This window comes from Solea solea, chromosome 18 (genome assembly GCF_958295425.1).
Source record: "Solea solea chromosome 18, fSolSol10.1, whole genome shotgun sequence".
NCBI classification, from domain to species: domain Eukaryota; kingdom Metazoa; phylum Chordata; class Actinopteri; order Pleuronectiformes; family Soleidae; genus Solea; species Solea solea.
Window position 1 is genome coordinate 20,303,970 of NC_081151.1, and position 17,909 is coordinate 20,321,878.

General features: G+C 42.3%; 1 long non-coding RNA gene across 1 annotated transcript in view; it reads right to left on the reverse strand.

The window, feature by feature from the left end:
• Window positions 1-17,393, reverse strand: part of LOC131445292 (uncharacterized) — a 58,048-nt gene extending 40,655 nt beyond the window's left edge. The window contains exon 1 of the long non-coding RNA XR_009233829.1: window positions 17,310-17,393. This is a non-coding gene — a long non-coding RNA (uncharacterized LOC131445292). The remainder of the gene's footprint in view (window positions 1-17,309) is intronic.
• Window positions 17,394-17,909: the final 516 nt, after the last annotated feature.

Sequence of the window (17,909 nt, forward strand, 5' to 3'; positions counted from 1 at the left end):
TAACTTGTCAGACCACTTCAAAGAAGACTGTGTGGGCCTCTCGGAAGCCTCCCCGCCTGATGGAGAATTATTGATTGTGTGTTCAGATATCTTGAGGCGTTGGTGTATAACACTGGGGTTTAAATTCAGCCCTAATGCTCGGCTCATGCATAATTGATGTGGTTCCCATCAAAAAGGTAGTTGCAATGCAAACTAAAGAGGCCTCCAGAAGCTTTTTGTTGAAAGTTTTTCACACATCAACAAGCTCAACACGCAGTATGAGTTTACAGCAATAGGTTCAAATACATGAGAGTAAAAACCCCAAAGATTTACCAACGGAGAGCAGCAGCGCCGGACTATTAGTGCAGCCTTTTGATCTCGTTTGCGAGACACAAACCACAATTTATATTTTATGCGCGATTTACGTTGAGGAGTAACGCCATCACTCAAGGAACGAGTCTCACCAGTTTATTAATGGAATTTTAAATGCACAGTCTATTTTTTGTGTGTGTGTGTGTGTGTGTTTAATTTCCTCATACATATATAATGAGAGAGAACTGAAAGTAAAACACAAAACAATTCTATTCCTATGTTCCTTCAACTCTCCGTCTTGCATGTAAAAACCGAACATGCATTATTTAAATAATGAAAGGACCGTTCATATATTGATCCGTCTGTCTGCACCGACCAATGCTGCTCCAGGCTTTAGTGTTTAACACTAAAAGCTAAATACATTTACTTGTAATTACAGAACAGAGCTGAGACGTGGAAGCATATCAGAAACATTCTGAATAGTCACGTATGTCATCTGTTGCATTGTATAGTGAGTAAGAAGCTGCCAGTGAAGTTGTTGCAGCAGAGGTTGAGGTGTTCATCAGTCAGGAGCTGCTTCTGCAGTCTGCCGCTCAAAGATCACACCAACAAACTCCCCGTGGCAAGAATTATGTAAAATAAAATAAAGCTACTTAAGAATCACACTTGACCAAATACAAATAAACTGCTTATAATCTTATAATCGCAGTGGACTCTTGCTGAGGGCACAGGTTTATCTGCGTTATATCTCCAACATCATCTTGTGAATGCATATCTGTTGATAAATACAGTATTAAAAGGTGTCTGTATGTAGACATCTGCTGAGCTACTCTTGACCTTAAGGGAATGTGATCTTTTTTTTTCTACTAAACCCTTTTACTTGAGTGTATTGCCGATGACACGTTTGCACAAGCACATATTGAATTACGGTAATTACGCAACTGTGCTATTGGAATAGAATCAGACGGTTTCTGAAAGCTGAGAAGTTGCATGTGAAAGCCAACGCTGTAATTTCACTTGCACTTTTAAAGGAAGCTGGCAAAGTCATATTAATACACTATTTTAACAGTATTTGCAGTAAATTGTAAATAACTGCCAGATATTCAAAGCTATTCTGAAAAAATTTTAAAAAAATGGTTGAAATAAGCAGGACATTTTGAGGGTTACGTGTGCATACAGTTTGTGGTTGAGAGAAACCTTCATTCTCAAAACACTGTACAAATCGTTCCAGAAATTATATTCCGAATATTCATAATCATTCCTAAAAATGTACCGTAGTTATGAAATAAGTCACTGTATCAGGTTAATATGCACACATGTGACCTAAAAAGTTTGATGAAGTCACTAAATGCACTGACGTGGACAGTGAGTCTCTTTCAGGACTGTGTAAAAGCTTTATTAAATGAATTCTCCATGCTCTGAACAGATTTATGAGCTTAAAGGAAAAAGAAATTGAGCTGGCACAACGCTTACCATGGATGAATGGAGATATATGTTCTCCTTGATACAGAGAGACCAGTCTCTTAAATGATAGCTCAAGTCCAGAATGGAACACGACGGGCACACCTGTCAGAAGGTTGGGACGTGGACAGCGACATTTTTATTATTACTATTTTTACTATTTTATTACTGAGGTTTAAGTGAAAAAAACATGGAACAAATAACACTATAATACAAAGAATTATTGTACGAGTGAAGAGTGCAATGTAGGACAATAACTGCATTATCATATCCATCCAACATCCTATTAATGTACCTTAATACCTTGATGTTCATCCTATTAATCTTTTAAAAGGGAGACTGAAATAAAATCACGTGCTGTAAATGTTATTTAATCTCAATTACCCCTGAATAAATAAGAATTTCTTATAGAATCTATTAACTCTAGATATGGCTGTTTTTCTGTTGTTTTTTTTAAGCATCCTGTCTCCCTTGAAAAGCACTTGACACTTTCTGATGAGCCTCGTTGAACACAGTCCTTAACATTCGTTAATAAACGCCACTAATCGTTTGAGTGCCCAATTGCGCCGAGAGCGCATCGTGCGTTTAATCATACGACACTCCGAAAACATCACACGACGCCACCGCTCACCGGAATAAGCTCAGCTCACAGCCTAACAGGTGGCGGAACAAGGCAAGAGTTTAACTTTTTTTTTTTTTCTTTCTCCCTCCCTTTATTTATATGTACTGCTCATTATACCCTCGTGTGTGTCTGGGCACAGTGGGAGGCTGTGTTTTGACAGTGCCTGTCCTCATTACTGGCAGGCGAGCACCTGAGAGATGAGATGCATCCTGACACCCAGGGCCGATTCTCACCTCCCATTAACACCAGCAGGAGGTCGCCATGATCTGATTACAGGAGGGAAGGAATAAGGCAGAGAAATAAAGGGGGCAAACAAGAGAGGAGGGCAGGGTAGGGGGGAGAAGACGCTTAAGGCAGAGGAACGGACATAGGTGATGGAGTAAAGGAGAAAGGGAGGACAGGAGAGAGGTATAGCAAAACAGTGAGATGATGAAGGGGGTGGATGGAGATGCTGGGGGTTGGGGGGGTGATGACAGCAGCACTTGTCTGAAGTGCATAAACCAGCAGCCGTGGGCCTAATGATTGAGGACATCGGTACAGAGCTTGGTAAGGGGCGGCTGGCTATGATCAATAGCACCTGATGAGGTGTCTGAGTTCCCTCTGATGTGCATCAAAATGGAATATGTTTTTCCTCCCCGTTTAATCAATGGGACGAGTGTGAAACTAATTGGGCAAAATTGCGGGGGCACTTATTGATTAATCAAGCAGAAAAACGAGGGGAGCATATCGGGGGCCGGGCCCCAGACGTGTGAGGGCAGCGACATGGGGTTTTGATTGGTGAAATGAATCGATAACTCGGAATCATTGGCAGGGGCGCATGGAAGTCGGAGGGGGCATGAAATATTCAAAGGGCGCCGTGGCAACAGCACCTGCACATCCACAGAAAAGCTGAATAAAAACTGACTGGCATCAATTTTGAATGCCAGACAGTCACATAGTGGAAAGCACTCCTGTGGATGATAGGATTTTTTCCCCCCACACGTAGAATGTTATCTTCCCTTTTCTTATTCTTCTCATGTATACAACATTTTCAATATATAGTCAATGAAGTGTGCTTTGGTATGGAACATGTCTTATAGATTCCTGTATCTTTTTCCCCACGTCACAAAAAATCTCACGGTGCCGGGTCTTGCTTTGCATCGCGGCAGTGTGTCGGAGAGCGGTTTGTGCACGGTGGAATGTCACAGTGGGGTCCTCTGAAGGACGGGAATTGTGAGTCTATAATCTCTCATCTCTGTACCGCTGAACCCCTAGGGAGAGTTGGATCAGACCACTTGATTCAGTCTTTTAGTTCCACTATGGTGCACTATACCATACACCAGTACAAAAGCCATTTCCCTTGTCGAAAAAGATGGAAATAACATTTGTGGAGGGGGGGGAGCGGGGAGCGGGAAGGCGATGCTGCCACAAGCACCCGTCCACCAATGAGTTCCAGATCAGAAAGCATTCGTTCTTTTCTGCCCTCGGAGCATATTTGTTGCGTTAATGTAAAAATATGGCAGCTGGGGGAAATGACAGCCGACTGCACCTTACAGAACAGAACAGGGAAAGAACAAATAAGATGAGAAACAGCCATCTATAGTGGGGGGAAATAAAATAAAAAGAAAGTAATTATTTAAGGCTCAAAATCCCATTTTTTTCTCACAAAATGAGATGGGAATAAAATATAAGCTTGGGATGAGCAGATTCATTATGGATAGTGATCTGATACTGGGCAAAATCAGTGGATCAGTTATCAGTAAAAGAATAACGTTGACTCACATACAGTCCAAAAACAAGATAAAAGAAGGAGGAAAGACTAATAATATTGGTAATGGTACATAATCAAAGGGTTTGATGTTGGTATTGAACACAAAAAAGTGCAATAAGTTAATGTCTGACGGTGCGAAAAAAGGGGCAGGAAGAGAAATGTGAGAGACTGATGTGAGGTGAGGGTGAAGAGGGAGAAGAGGGAGAATCAGCGATGGCCACTCAGGTCATTCAAATGTCAGCGTGGAAGAACACTTAGTAACTTGCACACACAATTGACTTAACCAGATGTTGCCGGTCTCGGGGCTACTGAGAGGCGGTTGATGTAAGCGTCTGGATTGTGTGCTGACCTCTCCGTGGCCTCACAACGCCACTGATTGCTGGCCAGAGTCAGCGGGGAGGCTAGCGGTCTGGATGAGGCAGCTCCTGGGCTCGGAGAGTCTGTCGGAGGAAAGACTCGAGGCCACATTATTCTGAGTGGAAGTCCGTCGGGTCTCGTTGTTTTGACCCACGTCAGGCCTGTTTACATACTAATGAGAGATTTAGTCTTCACACAGCACGGGAGCTGCATAATGTTAGCGCTTCTGTTTGCCAGCCCAGGAGTTGGTCGGGACATTCGCTAATCCATAAAAACTCGGCTATCTGAGCCCAGGCTGCATGTTGTGGAACTCAAATCATCAACACTGGAACATGTTTATGGATGCAACGGGGCTAAGTTGAGGCAAATCAATAGACTTAAGTTGCTTGTTAGGTGTTAAACTGGTGAGCTAGAGGGAAATGTCATACAGTCTGTCCACAATCAATGCACCAAGCTCATTTTGACTCCACATCTGTGAACTTTTAGAATTTTCATGGATATTATATAAAACACTATAAAACTTAAAGAGTGCATCATTTTCGAGTGTGCTGGCTCTTGGCCAAGCTCATAAAATGTCAGATTCGAACTAGCCTGAGGTTTGAGGTTGTGTACACTTGTGATACAAAAGGCCGTGACACGTGGTCAACACACGGCAACAACAGAGCACTCTTCAAACTGACTGCTTGTGTAGAGCATGTATGGCTGACTGTCACACACACAGGCATTAAAATGCATCCTGGAGCAGAGCTGTTGACTGGTGCAAAGATGCATGTACAATATAAATTGCAATGTAGTGAAATACTAGAAGCAATTTCAGCCCCCAGAACACTATAGTATAAGAAAAACCCTCAGAGTATAAATAAAAATGTGATATGCATAAAAAAACTTACAACTTATAAATAGATTGGAAGGACAGGAAGAGACTGAACGGCGAAAACACTGCCAACTAGTGTTCGGAGGCTTAAATACAACACAAAACCACGCTCAGAAAACCCGCTATCAAACATTTTCAATAAAAAAAAGAATCTATACAATTTCATGCCATGTTCTTACACCCTCCCATCTGGCCACACCCTGAACTTGAATACACATGGATGGTCTGTACAGATGTACAGAGATAAAGAGACAGAGAGAGAGAGAGAGCCCTGTTCATGCTGCTGTAACGTGAAGTAAGATTGTATCCATGAGAAAAAAGGAAATGATGATGATGATAAGTGTTAATGTTGCGGCAGCGGCTACTGCAGTAAGTCAGAGGCCTACTCTAATGGATCCCGAGGATGGATTGTCCTCATGCTGCTTCTCTACAATGTGTCTTTTTATGATCAGATCTGAGGGCGTTCAGGGTGATTTCGGAGCTATTTTTAACACAATCTTCCCCTGATCGGAACAGAATGTTGATACCGCGTCTGAGGTCGCGATGACACTCGCTAACACGTCACAAAAACGCCATCTTCAAAAGTGACAATTTACACGTAGCGTATCGCAGACACGTTTGCACGAGCGCACTTTGCGTCACCGTAAAACGTGGCAGTTTGTGCTATCGGAACAAATTGCCACAGTTTCTGAAAGCTGAGAAGTTGAATGTTAAAGCCAACGTGCGATTATTACGCTAACTTCACTCTAGCTGTTGCAGGAAGCCGGAAAATTAGGAGGGAGTTGGACAAAACGCACTGTACATAGTACAAATGTAATTTGCTGTTCAAATTTCAAATTTAGCAGGTAAAATCTTGTGTTTTTTTTTGTTTTTCTTCATTTTAAATTGTTAATACACTATTTTAACATGCAGTAAATTGTAAATAACTGCCAGATATTGAAAGTTATTAAGTTCTGGAAAAATGGGCAAAAGGACTTACTCACAGGATAATTTTCTGTCCCTTTTATGGTTAAAAGAAGAAAAAAAGTCTAATCGGACATTTTGAGGCTCAGGTGTTAAAGACTGCATGAACCACAAACACAAACATGGTGATATAATATACTAAAGTCAACCAAACAAAGAAAAAGGACACGGCAATATTCCAATTTCCTCGACGTTTTAGACAGACTGCTGCATAATGTGTGTCCAACTCATTGCATCAGTAGAAAACACAAAGGTATCAGTAGTCCAGTTGCCATTTTCTTCATGGTCTGTGTATTCAGGCCGTTTTAAATAAAGCTGCTTGATTTACACCAGGCCTGAACACGGTGACTAGTCAAGGGCAAAGGAAAGCGCCTTCACCCGGATAGTGTCTGACACTCTCAGACACCACTTTTGACAATCCCTGCGTTATAGTGACTAACTCTGTCCCGTGTTTGACAGGTAAGAAGCTCTCGCGGCGGCCTCAAGCAAATCTTTGAACACTGGGAACTCGAGTTTTAGCAGGGCAAAGGGGATGTAGACAGAGGCACTGGAAAGTCAGACCTGCATTTACAACCTGTTTGGGATTTGGCTAGTGCACCGTGACTAACACCCCTGCTGCACCACATATGCTGCTGAATTTTAAGTCTGACATACTGCAGGAGGTACGTGGGGTTAGTAAGACTAGAGAACGAATGCCATCTGTTAAACAAACAAACACGGGGAAAAAATATCGCACCATCGTTTTCCATGGCAGGGAAACTTTTCGACGCCTAAAAACCAACGCATGCATGCCATTACGCCTCAACTCCAGACGGCCAATTATGTTTTATTTTTGCACATAAACTCCGCGTAAGGAGTGCAGGATATTGCCCGTAATATACACGGAGCAGGCTGCTGCTTAAACTGGCCCCTTGGGGGTCCTGAGGTAGGGGACGGAAGGTACCCCCAAATGGAGACAGCCACCTGCATGTGTCTGTACATACAGTGTGTGTGCCAATTACTCACTGACAGATAGCGAGAGGAGCCTGACAGGCCATTGCCATTTGGCAGATGCCACGCACAAATGCTTCACACTGGCTTGACGGCGACGGACGAGGCCTTGGTGTGACAGCTCAGCTGGACCAGGGCCAATGAGGAAAATATAGGAGTCATGGCAGCAGCAGGGGGGGGGGAGGGGCAGTGGGAGGGATTAATATTGCATTCATCTGTGTGTCAGGAGTGTGACAAGCAGCATATGAATATTGGGAAAGTTTGTAGCGCCGTCTCAGTGTTTTGAATGTTAACTATTTATGAGGTGGACGGAATGAGGGGGGGGATTTTTTTTTTTTTTTTTTTTTTTAAGCATGTTTGCCCGAGGCTATGTGGTAGCCCACTGTTTGAAAATTTGGATTTCACCTAAAGCTGGCAGTTGTCATACAAGCTAAAAATAAAGTGAGCGGCAAAATAATGAAGCACATCCCCACCATTACATTCCCACATCTGTTTTTTTTTTTCTCCCCTCCTCTTGTTCTTCTTCCTCGCTTTTCTGTACATAGTATTGAATTCATGGTTTAAAAAAACGGTCAGACATGGTCATAAATTTGCTTATTGTATCCTGCTATTGTTATGCAGATGAGGAGGAACTCGGAAAGGCAGCGACCGCATCCTTTTAGTTACAGCATCACCAGGACTAACAGACATGCTGCCGATAGTTTCACGGCTGTAAAGACATTACAGTGCTTTGACTCTTGAAGAATAAATCTTTTTTTAAGGGAAAAAAACGAAGAGAAATGTATTTTCAAAGCTCTTTCCATATATATATTTATTTATTTTATTTTTTTAAAAGGAAGACTTTCTCGGGGTTGGACGTATTGTCCACGTGGAAAATCAAAGTGAGAGTAAATGAGCCTCAGACAGGCAGACAAGGTCTTTGTTCAGGGCTCGGATATAAAGCGATGCCACTATCAGATTGAGAATAGAGACGGTTTTTTTCCATAAATAAAAGAGAGCTCCAAAATGAATCCAAAACAGATTCTGCTGTGGAATAAAAGGAGAGTGAATGGACATTCTTATCCTTGAGGTGCTTCTGTATGCCGGTGTGTTGGGACAGCGTGCGTGTGCGCACCGTGTGATTTCTAAAAGCAGGGAAGAATGAGAGGGTCTCCCCTGTGACACTGGCCACCTCTGTCATTCAGGTTTCATATATGACATGATTACAAACACACACAATACAAAAAGGCTCACGAATGCAGAGATGCACACCCACAAGTAACAAAGAGCCCGGGCCACTGCTTTGTCCGTGTGTCTGTCTGTGTGTCAGTGGCTTGATTCTCCCAGAAGCCTGGGTGTTTTTGCGTGACACCGTCACCGTATCCCAGAATCCCTGCAGGCGGCCTTGAGACAAGAAGCTCATCATTGCTCCTCGCACTCCCAGGTGAATGGCGGCGGGGGGTTGGGGGGGTCACACTATGATGAGGAGGAGGTAGCAGCGGTGGAGTAGAGGCAACAGACCCGAGGCCTTTTGTGGAGATGGAAAAATATCCACATCTGCCATCGTGGCCTCTCAGATAGATGGTGCATACGTGCGCACACACACACACAGTGGAGAGAGCTACTCAGATGGGCAGTTCTGTCACCGGCGATTACCCTCTTGCCACTCTGACATGGAGAGATTGGGGCCATATGAATGCCTCTGTAGCCCTAAGCGATGTTTAAGGGCAAGAGTTGGAGAGATATGCCAGCCGCTGCCTATGAGGGGTCATAATCAGATGTGAAAGCTGTCTTGTATGCTCACAGGCAGCATTGTGGCAAAAAGCGCCGCTCGCTGAAATATTGATGCAGTTTTTCGGCGGCTTGCATTAAGATGATGGGAGGGAAATTGGAAACACATTAGCAACACCTGATAGCTCTGAATTTCAGGTTCAAGGATTCTGAACTCGTCCCACTCGAACAGAGCGCCTCCGTCAGAATGTTAATCATTCGGCGGCATTATCATCCCGGTGGATGAATGAAGGAAGAAAAGAAACTAAATCACAGCTCTGGTAAACAGAGAGTGGCTTTAGTAAACATGTCCTGTGCTATCCTACTGATTATTCTCTGAAAATAATAACCTTTAGGCAGCACAGCCCACCTCCACGAGGAGAGAAAGAAAACATGCCACATATTTTGTTCTCATCAGGTATGCAGTAAAAACTGTATTTTCCTCTCCCCCTGTGGTTTTGACATAAAAATCTAAACACAGACTGTGGAGCAGGATGAGATGTTTTGTTTGTCCTGCCTCTTTCCCCCCAGAGTCATCACAGTGGAAACTATTTATTAACTAGATGCTGTGCTGGCTGGTCAGTGAAGCTCTGTAATAGGTGGGGGGGTGGGGGGGGGGGATGCTTGTGGAACCTTAGATTTATTTGATGCCACTCTCAGGCTTTCCAATCTAGTGCATCTTGATGGTTCCAGCACTCACATATAGAGGGGATGAAAATAGCGGAGAGCACATCTCCGGATGAAAGGTGCCTCAAGGGTGGCTATCAGGACTGAGGAACACAAAGTAAGCACCTCACTCACATGCACAGTCCAGCCCTCGGGGTCTCTGGGAGTGATGAGAACTGACAGTGGTTTGTGTGCAATGACTACTCCAGTGTTTGTGATCCACAGCTACTGGCGAGGCAGCCCCCCCGCCCCCCCGCCCCCCAAACCTCCAGCATCCACCACTGACAACATGAGCCTAAAAGATCTGTCTGAATCACAAAGCGGGTGCTTCCTCTGTCTAAATCAAGACACGGGGGAACGCGGGGTGTACCGGACCAAACAAACACGGCGAGTTTCCAAAGCGTTGCATCTGCAAATCAGCGGAGGGTCTCGCGGTAAAGTCACGAGCTATCAATGATAACAGCTGAATATATATATATATATATTTATATATATATATATTTATATATATATATATATATATACACACATATATGTACTGTATATGTGCGCTCCAAGTGATTTAAAGGGCAATAAGCAAGGTACATACATCTTAACCAGCATGCATAATTAATATGTGCATTAGACACTAAACAATGCTTAATGATTTCAAAGTGCTGACCAGTAAAATTGCTTGCGTTTAAGGATGTCAGCTGAAGGTCTGGGCACAGCCATGAATGCACCTTCGCCTCTCCCTGCGTGAGCACACGAGATGTGTTCTCGTCAGAGTAATGGGTCACCATATACATAAATTATGAGGCAGCTCGCCCCTTTTACATTTTATGCAAATCACTTAAAGTATGAGTACTTAAATTGTTACAATCTAAAAAAAAAAAAAAAATTCTACTATGAATTTTCCATTTGGAAATTACAAAAACTTGAGCACAGGACACGAGTCAACCTCTGCGTCGATGAAATTTTCACCTTAAGCACTCACAAGGATGGGGCTCACGCTGCAATGACGGTGAAAAATCATATCAATTAATGACACATCACTGTCATTAATTCATATATGCAAATGCCACTTACTATACCCATCATTTTCAAATAGCTTGAAATGATAAATTCATCCCCATAATTATGGCGATGATTCAAGTCAATGAGCAAACAAATTTCATTAATGGATTAAAAGCTAAAAATGGTCCGTTATCCAGCACTTAGAGGGAGGGGGATTAGCCAGGAACCATATTAGACTTATCTCCATATGCAAATGAGAATGATTAGCAATCGCTTGTTCTCCTGAAAGCAACAGCGGCAAATAAAGAAAGTTACTGGGGTCGAAACAATAATGTTAACTGCTGAGGAGAAATTAGCGGCGTTTTTAACTGTTAAGGTACAGCTAATCGACGCTAGTTTGGCGTTCCGCGTTGGGTGAATTGGAACAAAAGAGAACAAACCATCTCTCAATGTATGTTTTTGGCACAAATGCATCAGTGCCATGTATCTTTGGAGCATTTTCAATTGGCATTCAACTTATATTGGCTCTCAAAATGGCTTTTGATGCCTGCCTGAGCTCGCATTCAGATTTCCATGCCTGTCGGGGGGTGTCTGTTGCTGCGGCTGCTGCTGCTGCTGCTCTTACCATCAAAATGCAGCACTTGCTCTCTGTGGAGCCAGGCAGCTGATAGCCCTTATCTCATCTGCAGCACTACGAGTACCAAACAGTACCTTCCCAGTTCCTCTAGCTCTCTAACAACGCTCTCTCTCTCTGGGTGAATGGTCTCTGAGGGCTCAATTTAGACTGTGGATGGTCACCCCCTGCTTCAGATTAATGTCGGAGCGCCGGGCCAATTCACAGGGATTTGCTCTGGCATGTTCAGTAGGCTGTGGTAAAGGTCTCGGAGAAACAAACTCTGACACACATGTAATGGCTATACAACTGGATTCACTTGCATGAGCAGCCTAGTGGTCACTTTCTCTCTCCAGCTCTGTCTTCACTGATAACACTTCAATATTGGACTCGGGAATATCCTTAGATGCATCAGGCGGGTCCAAATATCCGCTTAAAATTGGTCGTACAGACAGAGCTTGTGCTTAATCTCGAATTCATGAAGGAAAGCCTGAATGAAACCCTAATCCCTTGCCTCGTTATAAAAACATCATGGCACAAATTATCTATAGTATGAGGGCATGGTGGAAGTTGTTTTTATCTCCAGGGGTCCAACAACTGCTCTGACTCACTGAGCCCGAGTAGGAAAACACACACCCCGGGAGCACTCGCATTGACTCCTCGCCAAAGTTTCTTAGTGCAGCCAGCTCTAGGCCATGCAGCTGGTCAACCTTATCACCCGCATTCTGCTGCGAAGAACCAATGGAACATTTCCTCCATGTGAGTGAAAGGGATCAAGTAAAAACAGGAGGAAGTCAGGTCATAGTTATTATAAATAAATAAGTAATATGCACTGATTTGTTGTTGTTATTTTCTAACATAAACCTTTACAGGAAATGTTTTAAATGTAGACACCGCTTTCTCGTATTTTGAGTTTCAGTCAGATAATGTGCAGAGATACTACTTATTTACTTTTAAGGCAATTAAGATAAATTATGAAATGGGATTAAGGCTGAATCGATTATAACTATCGCTGCCAGCGGTTTAAATGATTTTTAAAGAATATGACTGATTTTTTTGCTTCTTACATGTGAATATTCTCTGGTTTCCTTGCTCTACATAACAGAGAAATCATGAAAACTGAATCATTTTGGGTTTGTGGACAAAAAAAAAAGACACTTGCAAATGTCATCATTTCCAGGTTTGAGGAAGAACGACCAAGATCTTTCAACGATTACTTGAATAATCGAGACAATAATCAACAGATTAATCGATCATGAAAATAGTCGTTAGCTGCAGCCTTAATTGGGATTAACTCTATTGCCTCTTTTTAGAAACAGCATGCATTCCCTTGCAGTAACTACCCATATATTTACAAACAGTGGTAGTTAATCAAACCGGAACAACTTGATGAAACCAGGCAAAGCTAAAACTCAGACGCCTCTCTGTATCTACAAACTCTGCAGTGCTTTCACTGAATAAAAAGGGAGATTTCACTCAAGTCAGAACAAAAGTCATAAAACCACTTTAACGTAATACATACATTTTTCCCCTTTTAACACACGTACCACGCTCCAAAGCAGTGTTTGACAAATGAAACAAAAATCACTGAGGCTCTGCCGTTCTAAAATCCTATTACTATGAAAGCCTCTTATAATTGAGTTAGAAATTTCACAGTCTATTACTAATCATGCACTGCGAACATGTTCAAAGTCAGTTTCCATGTCAGACACTGTCTAATCCCTCCTTTTAATGTAACCGATCCAACGGTCCCCTTCATTAGGCTGCCTATAGGTTCCTCTTCCTCTCTGTGCAATAATGAGAGGAGAGCGTATGAAATGGGGATGGAGAGAGAGTATTTGCTCTGGAGAGAAACACCAAAGTTTTTTCTTTTTTTTTCCCTGTGTGTCCTTATTAGGGCTTTGCTTTCCAAAGCAAGGTCAGAACGTCTACCAACTTTCAGCTTTATTAGCCTTGGGCTTGTCCTCAGGCGCTGAGTGGCTCTCACGCAACACCACAGAATGCAACCTCTGATTGTGCCTTATGTCTCACTCTGCCTTTCCTTTTCATGCTACGAATTAGAGTTCTCTCGCAGCTCCACCACATCGCCCTCGCTGCTGCCTCCTGTATTGAAGTTCTCCCGCACATTTCCTTCTCGTCTCCACCGAAGCAGCAGCATGGCTTCCCCTCTCCTCCAATCCACCTCATTAGATTCTCCCTGGATAAGCTGAGGAAAAAGCGCTCCTCTGTCTCCCTCCCCTCACCATCATAGCCTCTGCCACCACAACCACAGGATTCATCTGCTGGTGACGGGTGACCTTTGACACCTGCGCCTCGCAGGCAGGATTACCATTGAGTCCAGCTCGTGCTTTGTTCCTGGTAGCCGAGGGAGCAGAGAGGGTCTTTAATGAAATTCAAACTTTGGGCACGAGGAACCACAGACATCTGAGGACCTCACTTTCTCTCACCTCAGTTGCAATGTGTGAAGATCAAAAAAAAGAACTTGAGCCAAGCGGCATAAAGGAATTTTGCTCCACTCTGTGAATGCACAATGATGATGTGGAACAATAGGAGGTTTAAGTGAAATCCAAGGGTTTTTGAAGGACTCAAAGACACTAACTCTATAGTGTTGAACACAATTAAAAGTCGAATTTTTTGAGTGAAATGAATTCAAGGGGGGGAAAAGTCAAGTAATTGCATGTAATATGAGTTAACATGTCTCTCATTTTCCTGGGGGAATGCACCAAACTGGTAGGGCCACCGGGTTTATCAGTCTGTCAGGCACATCTGCGAAGCTATCCATCTTCTCACTTGAGGTGCAGACCCATAATAACTGTGGATTCCATATGTCGCCTTGCCGTACCAGATTGTGTCAGGGAAGTTTAAGTGTTTTCATTTCCACACAGTTCATCTGTGTGTAATATTGCAGGTGCAGGCTTAACTCTTAACTCGTAGCATGCGCTCTATTGGAAAATCATATCCCGGTCGAGAGCAATTTTCCCCGATCATCTGTTCCACACGCTAACGTACTGCACGTATCTGTACGCCAGCGGTTTGCTTACCATAACAGATTACCGAAACTGCGCAATAAAACAACATGGATGAGAAAAACCACATGGATAAAGACGCTCATTTTTAGTGACGGCGCGCATATATACATGTCGCTTGGTTTGACGACAGTTGGGCAGTGATATACAGCTAGAGATTCCTTTTTAGAAAAAAAATAGAACATAATCGTGCTGTGTTCACATTTCAGCGCATACTATACGCATCTACAATTAAAGTGTGCAATTCAATTCCTCCAGCTGGCACAGGCGCTTACTGTAAGACCTCTGTGAAATGTGTGATAATATTTTTCTATTAGAATTGTGGCTGGAAAACGTACAGGGGAGAAAAAACAGCTGTTGGGATTATAGAGCCTGCTGCACCAAGATCTGTCAAGGGATCTCTGAGTACCGGGCAGCACCAGTAAATGTGAAGGATTTCCAAAACTTAAACATTAGAGAGCCACAAGTATTAATGGAAAATCTCACAGAAGCACCATGAAAATATAGATTTTATGCCATATACGCTAATCATTAATGTTAATGATCACACTGATCATAACACTACATCGGAATATCAGGGTCTTGTAAACCAGTCAATAAAGTATATTGAGAAGAAAACTAATAAAATGATAACCCGCCTTTGAACAATATGTTACGCTGAGACCAATGACAAAGAAAAGAAAGAAATACACAATCCTAAAGGCCTCATCAATCATCGGGGAGGGGACTCCGTCGTTTCAAGCCCTGCTCTGGTTTTGTCAGTGACGAAAAATGGCTTTCCATGGAAAAATGAGAAAGATCACATGCATGCACACACACACACACACACACGCACACACACCCTGGTCCTGTATTGATTTTTATGGTGGGATGGTGGGGATGGTGTGTAGTGGAGGCAATGCTCTCAGAGCAGATGTCTAATGGTGTTTAGAGACTCTCCACTTTATCAAGCCAGGCCAGCACTGACAGTTAGATGCTGGAGGGCAATTAAAATTAAAGCCTGCCTGATTAGAATATCATATTCATCTGGATGGTAATTACTATGTCTGGCTCCGTATAAATAATTAATTATGCAAAACCCATGCAGCTGCCACTGGCTAGAGTTAACTGACTTTCTGTCAACGTCTCACAGTTCTAGAAAGGATAAAGAGATTTGGGAAATAAGCTCTTTAGCCGCTATCTGAAAGCCCGCTGGGGTGTGCACGCAGCGCCCACTGAAACAGTGGCAGCCTGCCCTCTGTGTGCAGGTGGCTTCACCCAGACATTGTGGGGCTTCTTTTTGAAGATGTGTTTAGTTTTTAAAAAGACATCCTCTTCCCTTGTCCCTTCTGACTCCTTAGCTCTCACCCCGCGCTCTCGTCTTACTTTGTGTGACGCCAGCTTTTTAAAAATTCAACACACACACAAGGACATTATTTTCTAATCTTTCTTTTTCCCGTTACCACAACATTAAGTGGAGACTCTGTAATTAGTCTGCATTTCCTGTCAACTGGATAGAATTCACGGACATTTGATTTGACCATCTCTGTCAGTGTGCACTGACATTTTTAATCTTGTTTAATCAACTTAGGTGATTTATGACTGATTACAGAACACTGCTTTCTGTAAAATTTTACAGAGAATACAGAGAAAGTATTTTAGAGACATATAATCCTAAGTATATAACTTTATTCAATTTAGCTAAGCAAATGTATAACAGCAGCCCCACTCTGACATCATGAAGATTAAGCAATGTTTATTAAGTTATTGATTCCCCTTATTTGCTTCTTTTTGGATACTATTTATGGAACTAATCCTTTAATTTAATTTCATTATATGAGAGAAGTAGCTGCAGTAATGAAGCATATTATGGCAAAACAAACAACAACAGAAAGAAGCTCAACAAACCTTCCCAAGAACACAAGAATGATTCAACACAGCTTTCATCCAATTACCATAATATCTGGAAAAACATAAGTAACAAAGTTAAAAATTCCTTACAGGATGATTGACCAGACTGACATAGAGGAAATCAGAAGAGGTCCAAGCCATGGAGTGAGTGTTTGTGCTTATGCTTACTCTCTATTGCAGTGTCTATCTCAAGACCTTTTGGGTGCATGACCAACAGAAGATGTCCTCCACTTTCCACCAAGTCAGAACTTCAAAATGTCCAGTCGCCTCTACAGTACTTATGTATTGGCTTACATAGCTTATGTCAGGTGTACTTTGTGTTACATGTAAGATAGCATACGCCTATGTTAGCACAGAACCGCTACCGTGGCTGCACCCGGGAAGAGGTAATTTAGTGACACTTATGAGACTTATTAAACAAAATATGTTTAAAATTATGAGATATGAGATTTATATTTGCCTATAAAAAATATCTGGTGTTACAAAAACGGCATTAAAATAGACAAAAGCTATGTAGTAGCCAAGTCCCATTTTCAGCCGCTACTGATTGCTAACTGGTAGTTTGTTCAAACGTGTAACTAGGAGAAACTGATACTGACACTTTCTTATACTTTATCTCAAAATGCATTTATCTGCATACCGTCCACTCTCTGTTGCTACGTTACTTTCAATAAGTTTTCCATACAAAGTCTTTAAACCATAAACATCCAACACAGGTCTTGCGAGCACATCCAAAAACCGTTTGCTTCCCCAAAATGAGCAGCACCCGTGATCAGTGACATGAACTTAAATTTCTTCTGGCCAGCCTCAGCCTTTACCATTACGCCCCCTGGTGTTCAGGAGGAATAAACCCAGAGAACACACATTAATATTTGGTTCCTACAAGCTGTATATTATGCACAAATCTGCTCCAGTCACAACTTATACGGTGAACTGAGTTGAAATAGAGATCTTTAAAAAGTGGAGTCCCATATAAAAAGTTGTGGGTAAACACTGTCCTACTTTATCTGAATGAAATTGTCTCTTTTAAAAACGTAAATTTGTAACTTTTCCTTCATTACCTTAGTGTACTCCTGCAGGTTGTTGGCCAGATGACAGCTTTAGAACCACCGCAGAGAACACGCTTCTACAGTCCGACCATCTCTGAAACATAACAAGGTGAAATATCATGTGTCAGAGGAGATCATTAGAAACACCAGCAGTGAACATTGGAGAGGGACGGTCTACTGAGAGAGAAGACGTGAACCACAGGTGCCGCACATTAAGTCCAGAGCATTCTTTTCTTATTAAAATTTCTAATCATGCAAATATAAACAATTAGAAAATGTTTAATAAGTGAAGCCGAATTCATGTTCTTGGTATACACTTCATTAATGTGACCTTCTCCAAAGACATCCATAGCTCACAAATTAGCTTCATGCTGTTAAGGATGTTAATATGGTAATCAAATGCAGAAGGTTATATAAGCGGCGAAGGTTATTCCATTTCATGTGGGAGAATGTGGGAAAGGAAATTGAAAACAGAGCAAAAAAAAAAAAAAGAGACCTGAAGATCTCTAAGTGTATTCAACCTTTACACGTCTCCATGGTTACTCTTTCACATGCTCTCACACTGCATTTAACCAAAGCTAATTATAACATTACGCAAAGTGCTGACAAGCT